Source organism: Sapajus apella, unplaced genomic scaffold, assembly GCF_009761245.1.
Source record: "Sapajus apella isolate SASKATOON/1434 unplaced genomic scaffold, GSC_monkey_1.0 scaffold44, whole genome shotgun sequence".
Classification (NCBI taxonomy): domain Eukaryota; kingdom Metazoa; phylum Chordata; class Mammalia; order Primates; family Cebidae; genus Sapajus; species Sapajus apella.
Window position 1 is genome coordinate 13,828,394 of NW_022436984.1, and position 23,942 is coordinate 13,852,335.

General features: G+C 41.6%; 1 protein-coding gene across 23 annotated transcripts in view; it reads right to left on the reverse strand.

The window, feature by feature from the left end:
- Positions 1-23,942, reverse strand: part of SLC8A1 (solute carrier family 8 member A1) — a 382,674-nt gene that overhangs the window by 304,973 nt on the left and 53,759 nt on the right. For 6 of the 23 annotated variants that reach the window (XM_032239523.1, XM_032239522.1, XM_032239517.1 and 3 more), the window contains exon 1: positions 19,203-19,380. The exons of 13 other annotated variants lie outside the window; for them this stretch is intronic. The gene's annotated coding sequence lies outside the window, so the exon portion shown is untranslated. Of the gene's footprint in view, positions 1-19,202; positions 19,382-23,942 lie in introns of those variants that run through there. 4 more of the 23 variants (XM_032239518.1, XM_032239516.1, XM_032239521.1 and 1 more) reach the window with 2 other exon arrangements.

Sequence of the window (23,942 nt, forward strand, 5' to 3'; positions counted from 1 at the left end):
GCTGCGCATCTGGTTCTTGAAGCACAGCTCTTCACATCTGGGTACAGAGCCTGCTTTTCTGCAGGCTGGAAAGGGAGATAGCCAGGCCAAGGCCTCATTGTGGGTAAGAGTGTGGCAGGCTGTGGAATCAGTATCACCAACCTTAAAATGTTCCTTCTCGGTGTTGATGTCATATTTTCCATGGTCATTCTAAAACACATATTAGTTCTGCAGAGGGTTCAAGTGACCAAAAAATGTAGGACCAATAATTCCATTTAAATTAGCTCATGTGGCATGACAACAGTGACCACAAAACATACATAAGATGAAAGGCTGTAGGCAATGAGGGCCATGGCAACAGAGTCAGTGAGTAGCACACAAAGCTTGGTAGGCATAGCGGCAGACTCAGCCACCATGGCCCTAAGGTCACCCACCAGCTCAAGCAAAACTCTACTCAGACCTTACATCCCCTCTGCTTCCAGAACCTGGGACAGGGGTGAGGGGAAACTGAAGTAGAGGAAGGTCTGCTCCAAGTCAGGGTAACTCTCTTCCAGGTCTTGCAGGAGGGACCAGTTACGACATCAGATAAAGCAGCAATAGGAAGAATCCCTGAGTCAGAACATACCCTTATGGCCTGGAAAAAGTTAAAAGAGGAGCTGGATTAGAGGCTTTCATAGCTTCAGGCTGGCTGAGAGCCACCCCACGTTCGCCTACACTCTCTGGCTCATGTTTGCTGCTAATGGCTTATACTGAAAACTGCACCAGGGCCCAAGAGAACACCCTGCCTAGCACATTCTGGCAGACCCTCAGAGATCCCACCATACCCTAAAGCCCTTTATAGCTCATCACTACAGGGAGATAAGCTTCTTTGAGATTTTTCCCTTACTAAAGAAACCAGTGAAGGGTTATAGCAGTAGAATTTGAAACTAAGTAAAGGGCTGAAAAATAGAAGCAGCATATTTTAAAATATGCAAAAGTTCATTGTCAGTATGTCTGCTTGTTCAGTCTTTGAAAGCCTTTGGAATTTCTGCTTGAAACAAGGCAAGATTTAACCATCCTGCAAGAATGGTGAAAAGTCTAGTTCCAACTCCTTTGTGCATCGATATCATCCATAAATATTTATGCATGCTTCATGTATATTTCAGAAAGACTTGCTAGGCTATCCTCTAGATCCTGAGAATTCACCAGTGAATAAAACAGAGTATCTGTCCTCACAGAGCTTATATTCTAATGTAGAGGAAACAAACAAATATAAATATCAGAAGGTTAAAAAGTCCTACAGTACATGTGTATGCAGAGCAATCTAAAGAGGACAAGGAGTGTGTGTGTGTGTGTGTGTGTGTGTGTGTGTGTGTGTGTGTCAGTGTGTATACACATGGCATGCGTGATTTTATACTAGATGATTAAGAAAGGCGTCTCTGATAAGGTAACACTTGAGCAAAGTCCTGAAGGACACAAAAGGTCAAGTCTTGCTTATATCTGTAGGAAGAGAATTCCTAGCAAGTGCAAACATCCTGATGGGAATCATACTTGGCACAGTCTAGAACCACAGAAAACCAATGTAGCAAGAGGACAATGTACCAAGGGGCAGGGCTCAGGAGTGGGAACGGATCGTGGAACACTGAGTCGCCATAAGTCATGGGCTTTGGTGGGGTAGAAGATGAGAATCACTGGGTGGTTCTAATCAGAGGGTGATATGATCTGATTTTTCTTTTCAAGGATCTCCCTGCTGGTTCAGTGTAAAATAGACTAAAGGGGCAAGGTTGGAAACAGACCAGCTTTTGCTTACTATATAAAATCTAATTTATAAGTGATCCTAATACTTGGCAGGTATACAAAATGATACAGAAGGTATCTAACATGTAAAATGGTGAAAGAAACATTTGTAGTGATCCTTTTGGAAGATTTGCAACTTAAAATGTCTTGGGAACCTGGAAGAATCAGAAAGGTGAAATATTTGTAATAAAAAGTAGTACTGAACATAGAGCATGAACACTGAAGAGAGATTCAAACCTGTGTCTGTCTCCAAGACTGATATAATTAACCACTCCCTTCAAATTACTGCCAAATCACATCATTTCATTCTTCACATTTCAGCCAAAATGAAATTCCTAAAGTGCAGATCTGACACTCTTTACTTCCCTTAAAAATTTTCATTGGTGGCCTGCTTCCTTGAGGCCAAAGCCCAAACCCTTCAACAGGCTGTGTAAGACCTTTTATGATCTGGCCTCTGAGCTCCAGAATATGGAAAGTATTCCCATTCCCTGAACAAGACAACACTTTCTTACATCTAGGTCTCTGAAGATATTCTGTGTTCAAAACTATTTTGCTTTTTCCTTCTTAGAAGCAAATTTCGAAAGAGCTGAACACCAAATTATAACCACTTTCCTGAGAGAATACAAGGTTTCACTCTTAAACATAGACAGGATGCTAAACTCTCTATATGTATCGATTATATTTAATATTTACATTAACCAGCATTGCTATGTTACAAAACTCCTGGCGTTGCTATTTCCATTACAGTCCATGAGAACAGAACCTTTGGAGTTGTGCAATGCACAGTGCCCTAATAATAATCCTAAATAGGAGGTATTATTAGCCCATTTGAAGGTTGGATAACTGAGGCTTAGATTGGTTGAGTACTTGCTGAAAGTCATACGGACAGTAAACCCCTCAACTAAGACTCAACCCCTGGTCTTCTTCAAAGACTAATATAATTAACTGCTCCATTATATCATCCCTGATAGTGTGTGAATCAATCTTTGAGAACTATTAGGGCTGGCTTGGACTAGCCCATTGGAAACCTTCTTGGCTTCCGTGTGTGGTTAGGTGGGCTAGTTAGCAAAAGTCTTACGGAAGGTTTCCAGTAGCCTGGCTTTTATCTTACAGATTAGACTCAAACAGACAAGCATCAATGACTGTGATGTAACATGAGGGCTAACATGTTCCTAGAGACAGGTGCCCTTCAGTCTGGTCTTTTAGCAATTGCCTGGCAACCTCTTCCTGCATGCACAGTCAGGGCAATCTCCTAGGCCAGCCAAGAAAAAGCCCTGCCCTTTACCCCTTCCCTAGCCCACATCCCACAATATGCTCTTAGCCAAAAAGGCACCAGATGTCTCAAGGTGGATAGATCAGTAAAAATCCATTACCATTATCAGAGAAAAAGGAAGGGAGCTTCTAGTATTAACTAAAAACATCACAAGTATATTCAAGAGAGCAGCATTATAATTTGTGAAACCAGTGGACACTTACTGGCAATGAAGCACCGGAAAAGAACTCGCTAGACTTGAGTTTTTATTAAATTAATACCAAATCCAAATGCTCATGAAGATATGGAATAGGTGCTACCTAACTGTGAGTTCCTTCTTCATCCTTTTGTCTCCTTTCTTTCAGAGTCTTTACTGTAACATCAGATTCAACGTAGTTCTACTTAACTCTCCCCATTTTCCTTCAAATATACATCTCCATACAAATTAAGCAGAAAGATAAGAATAGAGGCTGTGGATATGCTGATTTGCTGCCTGGCTTTTTTATATTCTGCCTTAATTTACCAATATAAAATATAGGCTGATTTTTATGGGGGATTCAGATAAACTCGCACAACTATGGCCAGTACTCACTTAGGAATATCCATTACATTATCCAAATGAGACTTTAGCACAGTATCAAGAATACCCAATGTATCTTCCGATCACTATTTATTTTAAAACAAAACACAAAGCTTCATCACCTATAGATCACAGACCTACATGGCACTGACAAAGGTTGGTAAAAGGATATCCAGCTGTGAATAGGCCAGCCAGTTGTGTTGGAGGGAGAGGTCACAAGCTATAAGGAATAGAAACCCATGTCTGCAAAAGATAGGTCATTATCAAACTGCTTTTGTAAAGGATGAGGAAGAGCTTTTGGAGCAAAGACGCCTGAAGAGTGGTTATGCAGCATAGTGACCATTCCCTGCCGGAAGCTGTAGACAGTTTTGTCTACCAAGGAGGACCTGACTCAGAGAAAAGACAGGCTGGCATTCCTACCAGCCCAATATACTAGACAGTCAGCCTAATGGCATCCTCTTGATTGGCAGCTGGGGCTATTCCAAGGAACTCCTTGATGGCCTTCATTAGGACTTGGAATTCCCTTCTATGTAATTCTTGCTGACTGAAAGCCTCAAAGCTAAGCAATTAATCTGTTTCTAAGGCAACGTTAAAGCCACCATAAATCCTATCCACTACCAAGGCAAGCACTTTCAAAGACTTCTAGACAAAGAGATGATGCCAGAGGATGAAGGCTCTTCTCATCTGACCATCCCATCTGAAGTGAAAATTACTTCCCTGGCTCTAGCCTCAGGCTATCAGACCATGGCCAGACTTCAGGAAAAAACTCATTTACACAGAGACTCTCTGTTAATACCTATTTTTACCCTCCAAAGAGAGATTTTTTTTCTCTATTTAATACATTGAGACAGGTCCTAAAGGGGATGGGCTATGAGAGTTCACATCATAGGCTGATGCTTTTCTGTGAAACTCACAAACAGAAGTCTGGCCCCTGCCTTATGTCAGAAAATACGAACCTAAGCTGTTCAGGAAAGAAAGGAACTAGGGAGTAGTAGGCAATGTGATCACAAAAAGAAACATAGGCTTAGGATACAAAACAATGAACAAGTTGTTGAAAACTCATGATACGCACCGTTGACCGTTTCCTCTACTTTTCTAGATAGCATTTGTTACTTTTTTTTTTGAGACAGAGTCTCACTCTTGTTGCTCAGGCTGGAGTGCAATGGCATGATCTCGGCTCACTGCAACATCCACCTTCCAGATTCAAGCACTTCTGCCTCATCCTCCCGAGTAGCTGGGATTGTAGGCGCATGGCACAACACCCAGTTATTTTTTTTTCCAGTATGATTGGTAGAAACAGGGTTTCACCATGTTGGCCAGGCTGGTCTTGAACACCTGACCTCAGGTAATCTGCCCACCTCAGCCTCTCAAAGTGCTAGGATGACAGGTGTGGGCCACTGTCACTACTTTTTATATGCTATACAGTTTATTCAATGATTCTATTTATTATCTTTCTCTCTTCAAAAGATACAAACTTTGTAATGGCGTGCATTTTTGTTTCTTTTTTTCACTCATGTATTCCCAGTTCCTAGAGCAGAGCCTGGCACATAGAAGATGCACAACATCTGCTTATTGAATGAGTAAAGTAACCCTCATGGGGTCATGTGCTGATTCATCAAATCTGTGGTGGTAAATCAGAGCTCCAGATGTAGGTGCTTAACCTCCCATGCTGCTGCTTCTTTCCACCTGAATCAATGTGTATAGATTGCATTAGCTCTTCAAGGAGCCTCACATGGTTTCCACTCCAGTCTGATGCCTCCTCACTCCCCAAGTAATTTTTGTAAGCACTTCTATTCATCACATAGCAAGGGAAAGATGATCCATGTGGAGGGTCATCAGCTGATGCCGGAAGTCTGAAATCACTCCAAACTCATGTAGTAAACTCAAGGTTTTTCCATTTGGTCAGGAGAAAAGCAAATGGAGGAAGAAACCCTAGCAGTAAGCAAGCAAAAGTAAAATAAAAGAGGGGAATGGGTAATGAATGGGAGCCAGGGAGAATGATACAGAATTTTGCCATAACAAGTATGTTAATTAACACTTTGCTCTAATAACAATAATTTGATATGTTTTAAAAAAGAATTTCATTGCAGCTCACAAATTTACTGTCTTGAGGTCAATTTTTTTGTTTTTTTTTTTTTTAATCTTAAATTTAAGCTAAGTAATCCAAAAAAATGCAAAACAACACATCCATTTATGGTTTTATCTATCTGCCAAGGTTTTCTTAGCCATTCATACGTGCCAGACACTGTGTTTTAAAGATAAGTAAAGCGTATCTCCAAAGAAGCCTGTATTCTAGCAGGGCATTGCCGGAGTCAAGGAACGAGTCTCTCCTGTGGAAACCAGAACTCTTCCGTTACTAGAGATGCACTGAAGAGAAGAGACCTTCCTGGCATTTGAACAGTGGCACTGAGCACTCAAGTGGACTACCTAGTCCCTGGGTTAATGTACCTGGGGTCTTGAGTTAATAAACCCAGCATTCTAGAAATCTTGGACTGCTCTGACTATGGTTCTACAACCAAGAGATTTCAACTGTAATGAGCTCCCAGAGGCAGGGCCTTGCTGCATCTCCGTTGTACTCTTGTCAATATTTTAGCGGCCTCCAGCTAGACGATGTTAGCTCTTTTATATAATAACTGTTCACCACTAACCCTGAAGATAACAGCCTTTCTTTGATGTTTGACCTTACATAGTGAAAAAGAATGAGGTCACATACACGCTTTTACATCTAGGTCACCAAAAAAGATTTTCTACCTAAAACATTTTCCCAATAGCCTGTTGACATTTAATCTTAATCTGTATATATAGCAAGACTTTCCTATGTTTCTAGTTGTGGAGGGAGGGAACCCTTCATTTATTCATCAAGCATCTATGGAGTGGCTTCTGTATGCAAAGCACCATAACAGACTCTGCAGGGGTTGCAAAGATGATTGACACATGGTCCCTGCACTTAATGAATTTATAGTCTCCAAGCGACAGTTACACCAATGACCACAAAGAATGTGTACAATTCCATCAAAGGAAGGGATGGACAGGATGACAACGGCTAAAGCATGTGTGAGGACGTTCCAAAAGGAAGAAATGATATGGGCAAAGGCACAGGGCAACGATTCTCCAACTTCAGCTCACCTAAGAATCACCTGGGAAACTAATTAAAATGCAGTTAACTGGGCCCTATCATCAGATACAGCTGAAGAACCCCCAAATTTTAATTTTAACAACAATCCCAGGTGATTGTGATGTAGGTTGCCTTGGACCACACTTTGTGAAATATAAGGCAAAAAGGGCAGAACTGTATAGAAGCATAGAAACAGCACACAGGGCGTGGGACATATCTAGCAAACAGACTGGAAGGGCGTGTCTGAAAATCAGAAAATAGTGTCTGTTCTGTTATCAGTAAGATGTTGATATTAAGTAATAGGTCAGATGTGCTCTCTCTGAGACTGCTTCTTTAGGCAGGATCAATATATGAAGCCCCTTAGTGAATATGTGCCTGGGAGGTGGGGGACTGGAGGGCAGAGGATGTGGATCTTATCAGGTGATAAGAGGGTCCCCAAAAGAGAAGATTAAAGCACTGGAGGTGGTTTATGCAGTTCCTACTTCATGATGTTGCTGCAGGTGTTTTGCCTTCTCTAAGAACAAACAAGCAAGGATTGCTAGGTCACTACATTAGCAGATGACAAATATTCAGGATAAACGAACATCTTCAGAGACCTGTTCGGTTTCTGTACCTAAGCTTTAAGTAGAGGTAGAAAACATTCAGAAACATGAACCCCAAAATGAAGTCTTGGGTGCTGTGGAAAGCTGTGCTCTTTAAATAATAGGTTCTTTAAGGTGCAGCCCCTACTCTATTTCAACTCAAGAATGAATCTCTGTGGTCACTCGTCGTGCTTTCTAGTCTGCCTCCTAGAACTGGGGATGTTTAATATGGAATCCAATGTTCAAGCTGAGTGATAGGCAATCCAGCAAGATTTTTTTCTTTTTTAAAAATCTTTAACAAGGTAAATGCTGGTTTTATAAGCCTGGTGAATTTCATCAGCATTTTTCCTGAGTCATTAGGCTTCATCTTCAAGTAGATAGCATTTCACAAGAGGGAATCCTATCAATTTGAGGTGTGTAAGTCTTTTACATCTTCCTGAGTAGTTTCAAATCACAGTCCTTAAAAGAATAAGGTCCTCCTGAGTAGCTGGGATTGTTATTGAAAAGAGTGAAGTAGGAAGTAAAAATAAACATTTTAAAAAGACAAGTTGATGGATGCTCACATAAGGATGACTCTCCATCAGTATTGTAGGCTACAATTTTCTAAAATTCCTGACAATACGCTCAGTGATAAGGTTCTAATACCAAGTGTGTATTTACATAGAACAAGTTACACTTAAAAAATGAAAATCAGCTTAGAAAGAAACTAGCCAAATTTTATTATTTTAGAGGACTAAAGGGAGCGTCAGTGACGTGAGAAAACAACACTTACAGAAATCTACTAGAGAAACATGCAGCTTTTCTCTACTAGACAGAGCATCTAGTGAATATGTTCTTGAAACCAATCTTATATATCTGTGTTTGAAGAATTATTAAAATTGGCTTAAGTGGTATGGTTTTAATGTTAGTAACTGTGCTGAGACTGCTATATTATCATCTTTGGGTGATAGATGAGGATTATCATAGCTGTGAGTTTACTTATGAAGGTGGTCCTGAAAGAAGCCATTGAAAAAGTTGGAGAAAAAAGTCACTGGAGGAAGAAATGCTATTTAATAATTTAATTACCAAGTGAAGATAACTTCTGTCCATGAATCCTTTGTTAATGCAAAAATTATTTACATCAATATCAATGATTAATAAGAGAACATTCATTCATTCAACAAATACCAAATGCCTTTTATGTGCCTAGCAATGTGCGAGGTATTGGGGCTAGAACCATGAGATAGACAGACATCAACTCTCACCTTATGGAATTTATTTACCTGGGAAGACAGATGACAGCTGTTCATTAAAACTACTACCAAAAATCCATAATTATATCCATCACATAAACAGAACCAATGACAAAACCTACACAATTACCTCAACAGATGCAGAAAAGACCTTTGATAAAATTCAACATCCCTTCATGCTAAAAACTCTTAATAAACTAGGTATTGATGGAATGGATCTCAAAATAATAAAGGCCATTTATGTGAAACCAATAGTCAATATCATACTGAATGGCAAAAGCTGGAAGCATTCCCTTTAAAAACCAGCACAAGACAAGGATGTCCTCTCTTACCACTACTATTAAACATAGTATTGGAAGTTCTGGCCAGGGCAATAGGCAAGGGAATGAAAAAAAAAAAAAAGCAGAGAGCCAAATCATGAATAAACTCCCATTCACAATTGCTACAAAGATAATAAAATACCTAGGAATATAGCTTCCAAGGGACTTGAGGGACCTCTTCAAGGAGAGCTACAAACCACTGCTCAAGAATGTAAGAGAGGACACAAACAAATGGAAAAACATTCCGTGTTCATGGATAGGAAGACTCAATATTGGAAAGCAAGTTATAGATGCAATGCTATTCCCATCATCAATGCTCTTCTGTGACTTTCTTCACAGAATTAGAAAAAAACTACTTTAAATTTCATATGGAACCAAAAAAAGAGCCTGCATAGCTAAGACAATCCTAAGCAAAAAGAACAAAGCTGGGGGCATCATGCTACCTGACTTCGAACTATACTACAAGACTACAGTAACCAAAACAGCATGGTACTGGCACCAAAACAGACATATAGATCAATGGAACAGAACAGAGAACTCATAAATCACACTACCCATCTACAACCATCAGATATTTAACAAACCTGACAAAAACCAGTAATGGGAAAAGGATTTCCTATTTAATAAATGGTGCTGGGACAGCTGGCTAGCCATATGCAGAAAACAGAAACTGAACCCCTTCCTTACACCTAATACAAAAATTAACTCAAAATGGATTCAAGACTTAAATGTAAAACCCTAAATCATAAAAACCCTAGGCAATACCATTCATGACATAAGTATGGGCAAAGACTGCATGACTGTAACACCAAAAGCAACTGCAACAGAAGCCAAAATTGACAAATATGATGTAATTAAACCAAAGCTTCTACACAGCAAAATAAACTAGCATCAGAGTGAACAGGCGGCCTACAGAATGGGAGAAAAATTTTGCAATATACCCATCTGACAAAGCTCTAATATCCAGAATCTACGAGGAACTTAAATACATTTACAATTAAAAAAAACAACCCCATCAAAAAGTGAACAAAGGATATGAACAGACACTTCCCAAAAGAAGTCATTTATGCAGCCAACAAACATAAAAAAAAAAAAACCTCATCATCACTAATCATTAGAGAAATGCAAATCAAAACCACAATGAGATGCCATCTCACACTAGTCAGAATGGCGATTATTAAAATGTCGGGAAACGACAGATGCTGGTGAGGCTGTGGAGAAATAGGAACACTTTTATACTGTTGATGGGATTGTGAATTAGTTCAACTATTGTGGAAGACAGTGTGGCGATTCCTCAAGGATCTAGAACCAGAAATACCATTTGACCCAGCAATCCATTACAGGGTATAGACCCCAAGAAATAGAAATCATTCTGCTCTAAAAACACATGTACACATATGTTTATCGCAGCACTATTTACAACAGCAAAGACTTGGAACCAACCCAAATGCCCATCAATGATAGACTGGATAAAGAAAATGTGGTACATATGCACCATGGAACACTATGCAGCCATAAAAATGAATGAGATCATGTCTTTTGCAGGGACATGGATTAAACTGGAAGCCATGATCCCCAGCAAACTAACACAGGAACAAAAAAACCAAACACTGCATGTTCTCAATCATAAGTGGGAGTTGAACAATGAGAACACATGGACACAAGGAGGGGAAAAACACACACTGGGCCTTTTGAGGGGTGGGGGGACAAGGGGAGGGAGAACATTAGGACAAATACCTAGTGCACGCAGGACTTAAAACCTAGATGATGGGTTGATATATGCAGCAAACCACCATGGCACATGTATACTTATGTAACAAACCTGTACACTTTGCACTTCTATCTCAGAACTTAAAGTAAAAAATAAATCCATAATTATTAATTTTGAATAAATGCTATGGAAGTAAAAATGTGACTGTATAAAACTAAGTAACAGAGGACCTCACCTATCAGGGTATTAGAGAAGGTTCGGCTGAAAAATAACATCTAAGCTGAAATTTAAAAGACTCTCTGCAGGAAACCAGCCAAAATGTTGTTGAATTGTAAGGTCCTAGGTGGACATTTTTATAATTACCCTTCTCTGTAACAGGATTATTCACAGGTCTACCTTCTTCGATATCCTGGGCTATGAGACCATGTATGGAAGAAACAGAAAGCAGCTTCTGTAATTTATACAAGACTTCTTCTGAGGTCAGAGCCATGTAACTGCAGTTAATTGCATTCAGCCACTCTTACAGAGCCAATGTGGTAGATGGAAGGTTCACTGGTCCAGGGGCTAAAAGAAATAAGTGCTGGCCTCAGCTCCATTGCCAGTCATATGTCCTTGAAGAAGCCATTTTCCCTCTCTCCCTGTCATCTGTAAAACTGGAAAATTCTGCTAACAATCTGCAGCTATGATATTTGAATCCCACACTGGCATTCAAGGTCATCTGTAACATAGCACCTGTCCATCTGTGTAGGTTTACTATTAGTCAGTATATCAGCTAGTAGTCAGCTGAGCTACTAAATGAAAATTACCCAAATATGTACATCATGCTTTCTAAAGTTTTTATGGTTGTCCTCCATGATCCATCTCAAATGTCAAATTTCCCTTATAAAACTGCTTTTATTGTTTAAAAAAAAAAAAAAGCCCTTAAACATCATCTAGCCCAGGTATAGTAGCTCATGACTATAATCCTAACACTTTGGGAGTCTGAGGCAGGACTGCTTGAGCCCAAGAGTTCAAGACCAGCATGGACAACATAGTAAGACCCTATCTCTACAAAAATAAAAATTAGCCGGGCACAGTGGCATATACCTGTGGTCCCGGCTACTCAGGAGGGTGAGGCCGAAGGATTACTTGGGTCTGGGATGTGGAGGCAGTAGTGAGACATGATCATGCTACTGCACCCTAGCCTGGGTGACAGAGTGAGACCCTGTTTTGAGAAAAATTAAATTTAAAAAGTCACCTGTCTTCCTAGCTCCCACCTTTCCCAGTGAGAAAGCTCGGGGCCTGGTAAGTGAAAGAGACATTTCAAAGCCACATATCTTAGAAGTGACAGAGCTAGGCTCTAAAACAAATTCTGTGAATTTCTAGGACATTTCTCTTCACACTACGCCAACACCAATTGTTAGGATTCCCCAAGCCCTCCAATGTTGCATTCGTGTCTTTCATAATCTATACTGCGTGTGTCAAGAGTTGGCAAACTATGGTTAATGGGCAAAAGTCAGCCTGCTACTTGTTCTCGTAAGGACCACAAAATTAAAATGTTTTTACCTCTTAAATTACTGGAAAATAAAAAAGAATAGCTCGTGATGTACAAATTATGTGATATTCAAATTTCAGTGTCCATAAATAACATTTATGGAACACAGCCCTACCCATTAATTTATATCTTGTCTATGACTGCCTTCTTGCTGTAACAGCAGAGTTGATAAATTAGGACAGATCCCATAGTTCACAAAGCCAGAGATATTGACTATCTGGCCATTAAAAAAATCAGTTATCTGATCTTTGGTATACGTCATTATGTGTGTACTTATCTTCCTTTACCTTCCTGTGGCAACCCCTTCACCACACCAATCAGTGTATTCACACAGAGGCACACAGACAGAACAAGGCTCTCTCACTATTTCTATCTTGAGTAGTGAGTTAACCATTATTGAGCATCCATGTGTCAGAAACTATAATATTAATTTATTACTCCTCACAAAAAACCCACAAGGCTTTTTACTATTTTTATTCCCATTAATAGATGAAGAAAGTAAGCACAGAGAAGTTTAGCACAATGTCAAATATCACATTTTGAATTCAAACAAATGTAACTATCATGAATATGTCTGCTGACCTCAGAGAGCTTTAGTTTGAGAATGTTAGGATGGTTCATTTTGTTAGTCAATATCCTCAAACTTGATGAAAAGTCATAGTTCCCTTTCCACCCTGAAGAATCCTTGTTGGACATCTAGGAATTCCTGAGGCCCAAAACACAGAGGCAAATTTCTGGAGGCTTTCTACACAGGGAAAGAAAAAAAAAAAAAAAAAAAAGATGTGACTTGGGGGAAATGATTTCAGAGTCACAGAACTGGATTCTACTATCTCCTATTTCAGTCTTATAAACTCATTTAATTTCATATGGCCTCCATTTTGCTTATTTGTAAAATACAGAAATAATCACAAAACCAAGCTAGGTGATATCGGATGTCTCTCCCAGTGCTAGAGATGCAACGGAAGGACTGACCAAGAGAAGCTCTCAAAAAGAACTTCTGACAGCGAGCTGCATGTCCAGGGAAGAAAGGCAGACAGGGAGGAGTCAGGGGGAAAGAACCATTGACTGTACCCAACACCCACTAACAAATTTCAGGTCTGGAGGGCCCACATCCCCAACATTTGAAAGAATGTTTTGGAAGAATGACTTGAAAGTTCTGAGAGGTATTTGATGGGCACCTCTCCAAACTGTCTGATGCCACCCACAGTTGGGGCTCTAACACAGCCCACAGAGGAAGTTTAAGCTTGGGTGTATAGTAAGCAGTCTGATTCTGTCAACCTGCTGCCAGGATGGGACACTGCATCAAGCACAGCAGAGAACCAAAGTGAGGCCCTGGGTCCTGAGCGTTGAGGCAACGCTGAAGAAATGCGAAGCTAGAGAAGGTCCAGAAGCTCAAGGGTAAAAGCACCAGCATAACCATTTGGGGCTAAACAGATAAATCAAACCACCTTCCCTAGTATAGGAAACAGAATCATCACATTTAATAAAGGCACCAGTTAGCAGGTGGTCTGTCCCTTGCCTCACCTCTGACTGCTACAGCCTCTCTCCTCCAAGGCCATGCTGGAAGCTCATCCTAAATTTTGGTTTCAAGTGTAGGAAAATGCATTTGTGCAATGGCTTATGTTGTTATTTGTTCCAGATCCCGTTTCTGTGGTATGGTCCTCATTGGGGCACAGAACAGAATGGAAGAGTCTAGAAACTGCCCTAACATTTCTCCACCGTTGCCCTTGTCATAAGTAAGCCAGAGCTCTTTGACATGTTTCAAAAGTGGCTAGACCGTATTTGTTTTCAAAATCCTTTTCACTCTTTGTGAATAAATTAAGATGCCTCCTCCTCCATGAAGCCATGTCCAATGTTTTCTTCCTTTCAACTCCTTCAGCACTTTGCTCAGTTGCAGTGCAGGGATCTTTCTTGCTCGGCCTTGTATTTCAGTATAAATGTTCTAGACATGATATCCCTGAGAAGAGAGAACAGTGTAGAGTACGGCTTTTGGAAAGCCTTCCTTCTTAACCATGACTTGTTAGCCCTTGGACAAGTTATTTCACTGAGCCATAGTCTTCATCCTTAAATCAGAATAACGATGCTTCCTTATCCTGCAGGTACTCATAAGCATCACATGAGAAAATATTTATAAAGCATTCAGACTAGTCCCTGGCACATTAAAAGTGGTCAACGAATGTTACTAACTTTTCTTCATCATTTGCATTCTTTGAAAAGCCAACCACAGGGCCTTGTGTACACTGAGTGCTCCATAAATATCATGGTTGGGTGAAATAAATTGCTGAATCACTACCTTGTCTGTTTGACTTCCTCTCACATTGGATCCAACCAGGAAATTATTAATTATTCTGACTTCCCACGCAATGATATCAACAAAGTAATTACTCTTTGTCTTTTATAAAAAATTAAGATGATCTTTAATATTTACATCTAGTTTCCTAGATCTATTACATGTGTAAGAAGCCATTTGTCTAAATTGGTAGCGTTTTCTAGGTTACGGGTATTAATATATATTGCAAAATATGCAGTAGAATCCATTTAAGATTTTAAGACATAATTTCACTCTAGGGAAAATACTTTACCCGTTCCTCAGAGGACTTAAAATGGCTAAATTTTCAAGAAAGGATCAAAATTTTTATTACCCTTGTTGCTGTAGGAGCCAAATTTTGGAGAGTTTATCTTTGCCTTTGTCTGGCTATTCTCTATACGTCCATCAATATCCCCATTCCCGGGCACTCACGTCCCCTAAACTTCCCCACCGAAATGGCCCTCTGAGTGCACTGACTGGGCAGCAACCTAGTTTTAAACCTCTTTCACATCCTCTGTATTTTCCTGTGTTCCAGGCCCTCAGGACTTTCTGTCTGCCAGCTGACCTGATAAACCAAACCAAGTTAAAAAATGAACATATGCTAATGATTTGTTAGAATTAACAACAGCTCCTTCCTGGATAATATTTCATTTTATTAGAGTCTACTAGATAGAATTCCTTTACTCAAACGAATGCTTCCAATAGTGAAAGTTTCAGATCCTATGTTTGCCAAGGAATAAATGCTTTGAACCCGGGAATGTTTTTCCCACCCTCAAATCACTGTATAGACTGCTGCCTACAATGAACTTGCCCTTGATCACAAAAGCATTTTCTTTGCTTCAGCTGCCAGAGATTTTCCCCTTCTACATGCTCTCTTCCTTCTCCTGAAATTCACTAGAAAGTTTCAGATAAGGCAGAAACGTGATTTACTTAAACCTTTGTCTTGTTACTGCGTATTCTCTTGGCTGAGCAGATCAAAGGAGAATCACAAATATAAAATACCTAGCATTCAATACAGTCTCTGCAAAGAGAACCTATAAAAATCACTTGAGGCATCAAGGACAATGAGCAACTGTCTTAGAAGTTAAGTCAATACACTGGAAAAATACATCAGAAAATGGACTGTTTGATTAACAAGAACTGCTGAGAACCTAATCATTGATTAGTTTGAGTCTTCAAAATATTGCATAAAATGCATGTTGTAACGTATATGTGTGCATAGAGGGTGACAGAGTGGGGAGGCCGGGGAGAGACAATGAGACAGAGAAAAAGAGAAAGATTTTGGAAGAGAAAGAAAGAAAACTGAAAATAATCCCACTGCACTTAATGAGGCCCCAGTGGACTAGTCCTGAATCCAAATCCAAATCTCAAAGGCAGACGCTGAAAGCTCACATTCTCAGAATCTAGTCCATCCCAGTGGGTCAAAAAACACCTGACATTTATTTTCACTAAATCTCAGCTGTATCTCTCAGGAACAGAAATCCTTTCCTTTAAAGAGAAAAGTGGAAACAGCTAGTATAGAGCTCCACTGGTATTGTTAGCCACCGTTACTACCAAGAATTAGAGCCAAAGGGATACACAGCTAAGGGAACCGTAAGTGATGTCAGATAGGATTCTGGAACCCAGAGAAAGTCAGAGAGAATGTTTGCCACAAGAGGGAGCAGTAGAATTTGGTCAGATGGGAGACCATTTGGTAGGGGTTATGAGGAGTGGTCCAACTATGAGGTATGGGAAGTTACCATGAAGGATTTAACTAGAAGTATGGATGATATTTGGAAAATATTTTAGCAAAACACATTTATCCTTGGAGGCAAAAACAAAAAGATAAAGGGACCAGGAAGAGTAGGGAGATAACAGCACGCTGATTCCTAAATTCTTAGCAAATATAAGGTGACAATTTAGTATTTACTTGAAAGCAATATACGCACATACTACAGAAATATAAAACATGCAACACATGTGCTTTAACAGCCTCTTTTAGAGGTTGTATTTCTTTTTCCTGATTTAATTTACATTTCAGTTTGAATTTTGTTTATTTCCATGTTTTTAGGGCAGACTCCTTCTTATCTACTATTCTCCCTCTACCTAAAGGCATCGTGAAAAAGAAACTCACAGAATTGCAATATAATAAAACAGACATGAATGTCCCAAAATGCACTTACTTTGAGACAACCACATCTACGAGCTAAATGAATGCTTTGACTTGCTTTTTAAAGGGGAATTGCAACTTCCTTGGATCTGCAGAGCTTCTCTCATCATTTATTTTGTCAAAGAAATAGATTGAATACTAAGAGGAAAGGAATCATGCGTTTATTTTGCAGGTAAATAAAAGTCTATTTTGGCAAAAGCATGTTAAGCATTGCTTTTTAACAAATGCTGAAGTTCTCTTAGAATACATGTTATTTTCTTCAAAACATAATAAGCTTAATAGAGCAATGCACCTAATTCCCACAAATAGTCCTATAGGTGTTACTGACTATTCCTCACCTTCCTTTTGTAATTTTACTGGGAGTCAAAGCACTGTTACTGCCATGCTCTTTTCTTCCCCTGGTCAACAAAAGAGCTATCTAGTTCTTAACCTGAAGCATTACAGTAGAAACCATTATAGAATAATAAAGTAAACAGATAGGTAAATAAATAGAAAATGCAGCCTTCATGGCATTTTAGTTCATTACTCTCCTCTTTCACCCTGTTAAGCTTTCAAGACAGAGTAGATTAAGTCTGATCATCATGGACACTCTTACATCCCTTGCAGCCTGATACAGCTCAACAATACATAATGGTTTATCTCTGCCCAGTTTTTTTTTTGTTGTTGTTGTTGCTGTTTTTCTAGGAATTAATCATTCCATTTTTTAAAAAGACAACAGCCATTTTAAGGGGAAAAAATCGAGGCTCCTTTTATAGCAGGTGTGAGAAATCTTAAAGAGGCCTGAGATCCAAATGGAATTCTTCAAGCAGGCAGAATTTGTACAATGAAAACCATCTAAGAGCACACATCTTGCTTCTTGAAGAAATAAGTGGGTCCTCCCCCACCTTCTCACTCACAAGGCCCCAAAGATGGAGCTAGTTTTCCCTTCCTTCCTCCTGCTTTCACACCCGCCTAACCTTCCAATTAAGCAAGTTTAGCAAACCCAGAGAGCTCAACCCAAGTAACACAGGATTTGAAAGAGGAACCTGAAACCAATCTTCCCTCTTCTGGCTTTGTCTTCTCATTTGAAATGAATGAAACATCTTCCTTTTTTTGACTAGCTGCAAGAGTAGCTTTGAGAGAGAAAGAGAAAGCGTGTGCGTGTACGTGTGAGAGAGAGAGAGAGAGAGAGAGAGAGAGAGAGAGAGAGAGAGATGGTGGTGACATGGGAAATAGAGGTATACTTTCAGAATTCTCTCCTGGTGACTCCCTCGTTCCCTTGGGAAATCTTCACACTAGTCTCAGATTGTACATGTTCAAGTGCTCCTATCTGGAGATACTCCAGCAATGCCTTTCACCAGATCTGATCAGAAATCTCCACCTACTCAGCTAGAGGCTCCTCCATGATCAGGACGCTTGTACTGTCTTCACCACATCTGTCATTTTTAAAAAAGCTTCTTCCACTACACCTCCCACTGATATCCTTTTTTCTCTTTTTAGTCTTTACACCTCCAGCAGGACAAAGTTTGTATTGTTATATTCACAACCACTAGTAGCTGACTAGCAGGCGATATACAGAGCGCCTTCAGAGGAGCCAGGTTTAGGGGCTTTAAAAGGGTACCTAGTGCAAAGCATGACTTTCCAGTGACTGCATACAACATGCACATTGCTCTCTTCCAAAAATGCTTTGTTAAATTTCATCACCCTTGCTCTCAACTCAACCACTGCCACTCTGGAGAGGGAAATACGAATTGCCAGCCCAAGCCATTCATCAAACAGCAACAGAATCCATGGGGTGGGGGGGGGGCGGGGGGTGATGCAGGGGGTGGTTTTAAAGAATCAAGGATGCACACATACTATATTTTCAAGCGCATCGCCTGGGCGGATTTGCTTTCTTTGGCCGGCTGTCCAGTTCTAAGACCGCCCTCTTCTTCATTAAGGAGGAGCCAAAAAGGATATCTTCACATCTCAGAACACAGACCATTTCCTCCAAGAGCCAGCAAAGCTCCAGAGGCAGAGAATGCAGCTGTAAAGTTCACTTCCAATCTCTTGGGGAAAGATGCCTGTGTGTGCAGAATCCCCGAAGCACACCAAGGCGCAGTGCCCAGAGACGTGGACCCTGAAGCCCACTCCCCGCTACCCCCTACATTTCTTCCTCGTCTGTCTCTGTTCCGCCACACCTCCCTCCTCTCTGCAGTCCGTGGTGAATGAGCACCCAACGCCCGCTGGAAAAGAGGGGGCTCGGAAGTGTGGCCTTGGGGAAAGACCCCAGGGATTACCGGGAGGAGGGATCGCCGTGGAGAAGAGTCCAGTGGGTGGGGAAGGCTGGATCCCCAGCAGCGCTGCGTTCAGGGTGGACTTAGCTCTTCGCGCCCTGAATCCTCAGAGCCCAGCGCGGTGCAGGGTGCAGCATCTCTCCTTAGCAGCCCTTTCTTCCTCCGGCAGCTTGCACTGGCAGGCAGGCACCCTCACGCCCAGACGCACCAGCTCCAGCAATTTCACTCTGAGAAGCGCGGACACCCAGAAAAATGTGCAGGCGCGCGCGCACACACACACACACACACACACCATTTAGACGCCGCTCGTTTACCAAAGCAGAGGGAAGTGTAGCCTTATGAGCAGCAAATGGAAAATAGTTCTGGGTCTCGGACCAAATGCCTTCTGCCTGCCCATCCTAAGATCCTACCTGGTTTGGGGAGTGTGAATGGATTCTTCTCCGTTCCTCCACGCTAGTAGGAAACACGGAGCACTCCCTTCTTTTAAACAGCTCCCGATCAGGAAGAGGTCGCTCCCATCTTCTGTGGGAAGCACAAAGCAGGCGGCGGCGGCGGCGGCGGCAGGCTGACTCCCGTGCAGCGCCGGCGCGATCGGGAGCGGCGGCGGCGGCGGACAGCGGTGCGCGCGGGCGGGAGGCAGGCGCGGAGGCCGGGAGGCTGGGAGGGCCGGGGCCCGGGCGGCGCGCGCGCTCCCCCTCCCTCCCTCCCTCCCGCGCACACTCGCCCGCCCGCAGCCTCGCACTCGCTCACACGCGCGCTCGGCCCCGCGGCCGCCGGACGCCCCGGGGCCCCCTGCGCGCCCCCTCCCCCCCCCCGGGCTCCCCGGGCGATCGCGTCGGGGCAGAGCCGGCGCGCTTCTGGAGCACCGAGCGTGTGGGGAGCCCTTCGAGCCTCCCGGCCTCTGCCGCTGAACAGCTTTTTCGATTTCCTGTCGGCACTCGGCCCCGCAGTGCGTTCTGGCCGCGCGCTAGCGCTGTCTCCCGCAGCCAGCCCATCGATGACACGCGCACACAGGCGCTGCAACTTTTCTTTCGAACCCTCTTCGCCTCATCTGCGGACAGAACCCTGACCCCCAACTCGCCTACCCGTTTCTCACCTCTGACTTTGTTAATCCAGCTATCTTTCTTCCCCCACTTCCTGCCTCTCTGCTAAAGGAAGCTTTCTTTTAGCAAAAGGATTTGAGCATATATCAATGATTTTTTAATCCTCACCCTGTGTTTTTCCTACGTATCAGATATGCACAACTCTACGTTGGCTATTAGATGCTGACACAAGCAAACAGGGATACTGGGGGGAAGGTGTCCCCCCGCCAAGAACAGGGAAAGATTCTGTGTTGGTATTTCCCTCAAAGATGCGGCTCACCTGGGAATACAGATCCAGAGGCCGTTTCCTGTGAAAGCTATGCTGCTTTTAAACTACAGTGAGGAGTAAAAGCCGAGGCTTGAGTTGGGAAAGACCTAATGCAGCAATCGACGAACCATTCATTGCCCTTTCCAAGAGAAGCATTATCATTGCCAATACATCACTTCCCCATAATTAATAAAGGAGCACTGCACCAGGCCTTTACACTCTTGACAGTTCATTCATTCTTACAAATCCTTAATGACTTCACGTGGCGAAAGGCTAGACCTACTGTGGCGTTCACGAGCTCCCAAACCTGGCTGTGCATCAGACACACCTGGGAATGAAGTCAGACGCTATAGAATCTGAAGCAGAAGCTGATGCAGACTCTCCTGCTGTAGGTCTCAAATGGGGCTCCAAGTTTGTATGTTTAAAACACCAGTTGCTATTGGCCACTGGTGTGGTTCGCCAAGGTGTGAGGGGTCAGGAGCAGCCACTTGGGGAAGGTGAAAGAAGGAGGGACCTACAGAACACCAGGCAGAAAGTTTCTTTCGTGGAGACGTCCCCCAGTACTTACAGTGCAACCGGGGGTCACCACAAATGAGAGCTTCTGACTCCAGGAACCTCAGTTTGCCTCTGCAACAAAGAGCGGCTGAATCTAAGAAATAGCCTCTTCCGCCTCTATGCCAGTGGCCCTCACTCCTCCACGCACCTCAGAACCTTCTGGCCAGTTTTTAAACATCCCCGTGCCTAGGCCACACCCCCAAACTGATTAACTGACTCTCTGCAGGTGGGCCCCAGGCATCATTAATTTGTTTTTAAGATGCCTGGTTGACTCCTACGTGCACTGAAAGTTGAGAACCACTGCTCCAGGCCAGTAATCTTCAAACATGAATGTGAATATGAGTCACATAGGGATTGCAGTTTATTTTTCAATAGACCTGGAGTAGGCCTGGGGTCTGCATTTGTAGCAAGGGTTCAAGTGATGCTGATGCTGTCTAAATGAGGACCTCACTAATTAGTTGGGTCTGTTGCCAGCAATGATGGACCCTGGCTTCCTAGAGTATAAGCCAAGCTGTTTCATGCCTTATAAATTTGCAGGAATCGCTCCTTAAGAACATTTTTCTTTCCTTGCTATAAGTTAAGTTTTCTTGGAAGCTCCTCGCCACATAAACTTTTGGATAGACTGCACTGACTAGTGGGTATAAACAGAATGACATGTGGGGAGAGATGGAAGGTCACCATCTCTTTTAGAATATGTCCTCTGCCAAAAATTACAGAGTCCATGAATTTAAGGGAGTATCAGAAACAGATATTTGGCTCACACTCAATGAAAGGGGCTTGGAGAGAAAAGTGGCTGCCTTCAACATGTCACTAAGGAAGGTACATAACTAAAGACTCCACTCATAAGAAATAGGACACAGCTAAATGAAGAAAGTGAGAGAATGTTAAATGAAAACGTGAGCAGGCCATATCTCATTGGAATAGATTTCATGGAAAGAGTGTAGCCTCTTATTGGTATTATGAGCCACTCAGTGAAAGCAGAGATTTTCTTGAAATTGTAGGCATGTTTGTGATATGGAATGACAAGAGTCCTGTTCTTTAAATGTCTATATTCCAGTGATCCCCAAAGTCTGTCTTTTGACTTTTTTTTTTCTTGCTTTGACCATTGAAATTGCAAGGCTACATCTTGGCCCTCCTGATTCTTCCTTTTGACCATTGAAACTGCAAGGCTACATCTTGGCCCTCCTGATTCTTCCTTTTTTCCCAGTCGAAACTGCTTTTAGACTGATTTGGATTCTTGGGGAAAAAAACAACAACATTAAATGGTCTTCTCTTTATCTAGAACTATTGAGAAGCAGCCTGATGACTAGATATTTGGCATCCTTTTTGGTTCAGTCAGTTTCTGAGCCCTTAATTTTCTTTGCCTTTCATTTCTCATTAAAGGCATTTTTATAATGGTTCCAGGGCCCCAAGGCAAATTAAACCTTTCCTCCCTTCTAAATGTCATACATGAGTGGGTTTTTATTGCAGGAATTATCAAAGGCTACATCACAGGCACAAGGCTGAGGAAGACTATGGCTCTAAGAAAGGAAAAACTGAGGCTGCTGCAGTCAATGGCTTTGGAAAGAAGAAATGTATAGAGCAAGGTGGTAATTTATATTCTAGAAGCAGTAGTGTTTCTTAATCGCCGTCTTCCATATGGATTGCCATTCTTTCCTCTGGACTTGGAATTAAGAGTCACCAGTCTCCGCTGGCACAATCATTCAGGGCACTCCACAGGGATATCACTAAGATACAATATATTCTAAAGATGGTTCTGATGTTCACAAACTATTTCCTAGGAAACCTTCAGGGAATCAGTTAGCATACTCATTTTCAGACCAAGTGCAAATATTGTGCATTAGGCCCTATTTTTTTTTCCAGTCTATAGAAAAATTAGACATGTGATCAGGTTACCAAGTTTTTAAAAATAATATTTTAGTAAAACATTCAATAATTTTTCATCATAGGGAAAACAAGCACAATACTCTATTGAAATTCCTTTCATTTTTACTTTGAATTACATAAATCAGAGGTACCTCTACTGTCTCTCCCATGGCTTGCGGTTCTGAAGGTTGTTAATATAGTCTTAGTCATCCCTGACTTCATTTCTTACTCTGCCAGTCTTCACCAATCACCTATCTGCTCATTCATAGGCTCAGTTTCATACTGATTTCTACATAAGAAAATTTTATTATATAATAGCACCCCTAACCTGGCTAGTGAGTGGAGCTTAGAATTAATCATTTTTCCATATCTAAGAACCTCAGGTGGACCACTGAATTCCCAGTTTTGTTCGTTAGGTTTTCTTTGCTGATGAGTAGATTGAGGGTTCTTTGCTTTGGGGATGACTTTGAGAATTCTTTGTTGACTTCTAAGTGCATTTCCTCCTCCTCCCTGGAGACTTGTTCCTGCAGTTAAACTTTAACTTCTCTGTTTTGTTTTGACCAATTGAACCCCACTCTTGTAACTCACCCAATAGTAAGCCCTGCTACTGCGCAACAGTCCACAGACTGGGGGCAGCCTTCCTGGCAGACTCAGTCACAGCCTTCCTCCTCTCTACGTTACTGTGGGATCAGCCACTTCCTCTGAGTCGCCAATGAATTTGTCACAGTCTTTGGACATCAGAGGCCTGCAGTTCTACATTTGAGCTACTGATATTAAAGAATTGGACTTGTACAAAATCCTGACACTTCTGCTTTCCATTTCTGCTCCTTACTAAATTAAGGAAATATCCAGTCTCTATCCCACAACTTTACCAAGGTAACTCAATGGCAGAATCATTATCTAGAGCTATTAATTAGTGGGTCAGAAAAGAAGAGCAGATTGGTTAAGAGCCAAGGCTTTAGAGTCAGAATATCTGTGTTGGATTCTCAGATTCAGCTGTGTGACCTTGGGGAAGCTTCTTAACCTCTTAAATCTCAGTATCTTTAAGGTGTTATGAAAAGGATAAAATGTATATAGGATGCTTGGCATAGTTCCTGATCGTAGTAATTGGTGAGGAAATGATATTGCTATTATTATTATTGGTAAAGTTTCATAAACATGATATCAATGTAAATTTTAAAATTTCTGTATAATTAGATTCTACGTAATCAGGTCATCCCATTATTGAAATTGATTATGCTATTTTTTATTATACAGAATTCTATGCAATGAATAATCCAGAAAAATATACGTATCTACACCAGGAGAGTACTTTTCCCCTCTTTAAGGAAAAAAGCTGCTTGTGCACTTTCTGATTTTTAAGTACAGAGTGTGGTTAG